The following is a 5,819-nucleotide window of genomic DNA, read 5'->3' as shown; positions in this document are numbered from 1 at the left end:
CCAGTCCAGGTGCATCTTCTTAATCTAGATTCTCAGCCATAATATTAGACACAAAGCTGTGCTTTATAAAACCCATGGCAAGCTTATCCCTTCATTCTATTTGTGAGCAAGAGGATTCCAAGTTCCACAGTCAGCTGGAAGAATTGATCTGTAGGTTTGCTCTTTTGCTTTCCTTTCAACCTTGAACAATAGCACTAATCAGGCCTTTCATACTGACTATGATGGCTCACAGGATGGAATACTACGCAGCACTCAAGAGCAACAGTTTTGAAAAATACTACATAACATTGGCGAGGCTAGAGAACTGAGCAAACTAACTCAGTCTCTTAAGATCAAATACTGTATAACATTATTATAAAAATAGAAGGATAACTAGTAAGACGTGTGTAGATATCCAAAAGGAGAAGAGAAAATGTGAAAGGGGGACAGGAAAAAAGAGAATGGTGATCATTAGCTGGATAGCAGAGTTTAGTGGGTGGATGGGGAGTGAAAAAATAGGAAAGACTTAATGCAGACTCAAAAAAGATGGAGTGATAATAGGCATAGATCAGTAGTTAATTATATAAAGTATAACATATATGAACATTTCTATGAAACATAATTGAAATGAAAGATTGTATAAAGCATAGTGTACATTAGTGAAACACAATATATACAAATTATAGTGTGTAAAACAATAAAATGCAAAAGAGTCACTGTGAACATGATCCTCAGTATAATGACCATTTTATCTAATATAGCATGTAACTCTCTTAGTTGTAGTGTTAGAGTAGAGTAGTGAATATCGCATGGTGTGGAGATTATCTTTCAATGACTTCTCTGGCCCTTATTTGATATTGCTGTGCAGATGAGCAGGATTCTGCAAATGGAGCAATTCCCTATCAGCAAAGGAATTGGCTGTCTACTGTTACACTAGGCGATTGGCCAGTCTCAACAATCTATAAAGGGAATGGCTAGTCTTGCTAATAAATTGAAGAGCTCTAGATGCAGAGACAGAATTCTTCCCCCACCAGAAGAGGAATGAGAGATCTTCCCCCAATCTGGTGAAATATAGGGCATGCTTGAAGATAGCAGTAGCCGTGGCTAAACCAGAGAATTGATGTGAGATGATATGAGGTTTGGGGTGAGGGGGAGTCAAAATAAGCAGGACTCTGAACTTAGTTGGAAAATTGGGTGGAGAGTCAATATTGATAGGACTGAAAACCTTGTTGAACAACCTGGGAGAGGGAAAGCCAACATTGGCAGGACGGAGAACTTGGGAACACTGCAAGGCTCAAGGTTGAGGTGCCTATGTGCCCATTTTGGGAGCCCTCTTGTCTGTATTCAATTATTAATCTGAATTATAACTTTTTGACCCTCCCGCCAGGATAGTTCTGTATAGTCTGTGAGCTATCACACCAGATTTTGGACCTAGCAAAGCAGTAAGATTGTGTTGAGATGAGTAGAAAGAGGTGTGGGAACATGGGAGGCTAAGTCTGACCTCACAGGAATTGGCTTTGTGTTACTGATGCTGTGGACAAGGATAGTTCCCCTTCCTTGCCCAGTGAAGTTGATAAGGATAAGACATGGCACTGTCCATGTGGCCCTTGCTCTTTTTACACACATATTGCTAAAAGAAGAAATAAATCTCTTGGAGGAAGGGTAACCAGGGCATTCCTTAGCGGCAAGAATGATGAAAGTTCATCTCACGTATTTTAGACATGCTGTCAGGAGGGGTCATAGCTTGGAAAAAGATATCATTCTAGGAAAAGTGGAAAATCAGAAAAAGAGAGGAAGATTCTCAACAAGATGGACTGATACAGTGACTGTAACAGTTGATTTGAGCATATCAGAGATTGAGAGGATGGCACAGGAAAGGTAAGGTTCAGATGTGTTATTTACAGGATTTCTGTGAGCTGTAGTTGACTTGATGATACTCAACATTTTAGTCAGCATGTTGTTAATTATAAATCCTAACTTTTGTTATGCTAGTGAGGCTGAATTAGAAATTGTTCTCTAAAGATATAATTAGCAAGATCTGATGAAGGAGTCTCTTCAAGGGTAGGCCTGCTTTCAGGATAGAGAGATAGCTAGATAGATAGCTAGATAGATAGCTAGATAGCTAGATAGCTAGATAGCTAGATAGCTAGATAGCTAGATAGATAGATAGATAGATAGATAGATAGATAGATAGATAGATTCTGGCAAAGGTAGAAAGATATTTGTCTTATATTTGCATCTGGTTCAAGAACTCTCGACTTGATCCTGCAGTCTTCGATCATGCTGGCCAACCACCTTGGATCTATCAGCCACCAAAGCCTGCAGTCTGTGACACTTCTTGCCCGTGGATGACCTTAGATTCATTAGCTTTGGAAGCTAGAAGTTCATGACCTTGCCTGCTGACAACTTGAACTCATCAACCTTCCAAGACGCATCTCTCTTAAGGTCTAACCCAGCATCTACAAGCACAACTTGCCAGCCTCTACAAGAACATGAGACATTCCCCTCCCTCCCTTTCCAAGAGAGCATTTTTGTAGATTATCCTCCCTTCCTCTTACAAAATCCACCATATCAAAAAGCCTTATGAAATCATGCTCATAGGCGCAATGTATTTACAGTGGGCCAGTCTCCCCTGAATCCTAGAGTAAAGCTTGTTACTCAGCTGCAGGCTCTAAGCTTTCTTTCCAGTATTTATAGGAAACAGACCTTAGGACACCACCTTCCTCCTTATCAACCTCACGGTCGTATTTATAAACTTCCTTTAATGTTATGGGATTTGTTTTCTTAAGAAAAGAGCAGAACTTATGTGCTTAGTTTTATTCTTAAGGTCATCTAAGCACCTGCTCTCTCACTTCAAGAAGAGTACCACAGTGCAAAGCAAGTTTAGAACATTTAGGGAAATCATCGCCACAACCACAGGTTACCCTATCTTCTAGTATTCTTTTTTTTTTTTTTTTATTCTTCCTTCTCTGTTTCTTGGCTTCACTGGACTTGGGCCTGACTCTGAAAGCCTATGCTTTGCAGATAGTGTGAACAGACTGACAGAGACCAAGGACCCCTAACTTGTTATAACAGCACAGGAGAGGAAAACCCTGGACGAGATGGATTGACACAGAAACTGAGGTAATAGGGGAAGGTGTTTCAGAGACTGTGTGACTGGCTCAGGATAGAGCAGAGTTAAGAACTGTTAAACACAGAGTATTGCTGTGAGTCACAGGCAATTCAAAGGCACATAACAACAACAACAACAACAACAACAAAAGAGGGTCACAGGTAGAAAACAGAGGCTCAGCTCCCTCACTAGCTAAAGCTGCAGAAAGCAATGGAAACTCACCCCTCCCCTAAATGATATATATCCCCAAAGATCACCCACAGTTTTGAAATATTATTGAGAATATTTTTATCAACAAAAAAGATTTTAAAACATTTTTATCCATCTCTAATTGTTACTGATGTTACCGATAACAATTTATTGAGAATATTGTTTACCTACCCAAAAGCTCCATTTTTGCTAAACAAGCTCTGATATTGCCCAGGACTTCTCACTGAAATGCAGCACCAATGTGAGCTTGTGGTCATAATTGGGAACAGCCTATCCTAGCTGTGGTTATGACACAAATTATCACCAAAGTTTAACTTTGCTCCAACACCAGTCATGCTCACTTGCGAAGAAACCAGGACAGCAAAGAAAAAAAATCAAACCCAATACATTACCCAATCTTTTTAGGTCCCTGCTGGATCCTTCCCATTTCCTTCACCTCCTCCCCTCCACCCACCAAACTGTGCAACCGTGTGATTCCACCCCTACTCATCCTCACCTCTCTGCTTTCCACCCTCCTCCACTTGGGCCTACATACATGTTTTACCAGTTATCCTTTATAAAACATGGGAGTGATTGTATGAAAGACAATGTGATTAATGAATAGTGTGAAATACAATCTAAATAAATTTTGTGAGTAAATCAATATAAAATTTAAAAAATAAAACAAAACCCCAAATAGAGTTCCTAAGAAGAGACTCCTGAGGCAGCAGGAGGAAGAAGTTTTGGACCACTGTGGGAAAATGGAGCACAATAGTCTCACAGCATGAGCAGTTACTAGCTGAGGCCAGGGCATCCAGCAGGCACTCAATCAATCTTGTTTCATGACTAGCTCAATGACAGCTCACGCTACCTTTGCCAGTTCTAGAATGCTGACCAGCTAAGTCACCACCAACAGCTTATGCCAAAGCACGCTGCCTTTACTCCCACCTGTCTGGGCGCCTGGCCAGGTGTCATCTCACCTTAGGGGCACCACTCTCTCCCCGCTGCTCAGGAATGTGAACAGTTCCCTTCTCTGCAGCCTCTCAGGGCAGACTGTGGAGGGATGGTCAACAGGATAATTTAAACTCGGCCCACTCACCAACGTTTCCCCTGCTGTTTGTTGTGGTAACTGGGCTGGGAGGACAAAGAAGGAAGTCCTGGAGGTTGGCTTCTCTGGGGATCAGGAACCCTCAGCCTGGAAGCTCCACAAGTTGCTCTGAACTGCAGCAGAGGCAGCTGGTTGGGAAGTCACCTGGTGATGCCTGAGTGGGAAGGAAGAAAGGAAGACTGAATCAGGGAGAGATACAAAAGGGATGTGGGAGCAGCTGGAAGAAGCAACTCACTCACAGGAGAGGCTGAGTGAAAACTAGGCAAAGATGACAATGGGTTGCTTCTATTACTCTGTGTGGGGAGTTATAGATTCAGAACTCAGGAACAATAATTACATGGAGAACAAGAACAACATGCTTCCTTTCTCCCCAGAGGACTGACACAAAAGAACTGGGCAGGGCTTTATTGAGGTCAGGGCTCAGTAACTGAGGAGAGACCCTGGCAGAGGTGAGGTCTCCCCACAGGCAACCGGCAAATGACCTGGGAATCCAGAGGTTGGTGGAACAACAAGAAAATGCCCACATGCTGAGAGACGACTACTCTCAGAAATTAGTGACTCCCTGGCCCCCATTGTTGCAAGAGCTGTGCCTGTATCTCCTGCTTCCCAAGAATCTATATGGAGATAGCCTCCAGGGCCTACCCACTCAACCCAACCAGCCTCCATTCTCCTTCAGAAACTTTTATTTCCCTTGGGAGGCAAATCTCTTAAGGGAAACATCTCTATACTCCTCATTTTTTTTACTGTGGAACCAAAAGAAACTCAGAGCTGACTCTCCAGAAGGTTTTCGGAGGTTATAAATCTCATGAGAGAAGATGGCCTATCTTGTTCTCTTGGAGCCAATGGGGGATTCATACCACCAATTCCCTATAGACAAAGCCACCTTTACAAATATCCAAAGAAAATAGTAAACTCGTTTTCTCAAATGTGCATATAAGTTGTTTCTAGGCCTTTAGGTGTCACCCTTCTAGAGGGTACATTGTTTTGGAAAGCTCACTTTATAAACCCAAAGAAAATGAAGCTTTCACACTGGAATCTTAGCTGAGAGACTTTCAGACAGAAAGATGCTGTCATGTCACTCAGGAAACCTAGAGGTGGAACTCTTCAGGGTTGTGGTTTGTCCTCACACTTCATTGCATACTTTGAAGAGAAAATGAGTACAATAAGCAATTGCAATCAACCAGTTGTTCTATGGGAGAAAGATGAGGTAGACTGCTCCCATGAAGACTGACAGCCTTGGAAAGCTGATGAGAGGACACCTTGAGTCAGAATCAACAGCAGAGGGCTTGGTTCCTTGGCTAGGCCCTCAGAGGAGGGCAAGAGTGAGGTAAAATCTGCCTGTGGCATTCTACCTCATGCAGTCCCAGGGTTAGACGTCCTCTTCCACCTGGACAAGGAGCTGTTTCAGGAGATCCAATCCCAACGGAAGTA

Source organism: Elephantulus edwardii, unplaced genomic scaffold (genome assembly GCF_000299155.1).
Source record: "Elephantulus edwardii isolate Elephantulus edwardi_28Jun2011 unplaced genomic scaffold, EleEdw1.0 scaffold00032, whole genome shotgun sequence".
Classification (NCBI taxonomy): domain Eukaryota; kingdom Metazoa; phylum Chordata; class Mammalia; order Macroscelidea; family Macroscelididae; genus Elephantulus; species Elephantulus edwardii.
The sequence above is the reverse complement of the archived record's forward strand: the minus strand, read 5'-3'. Positions refer to the sequence as shown.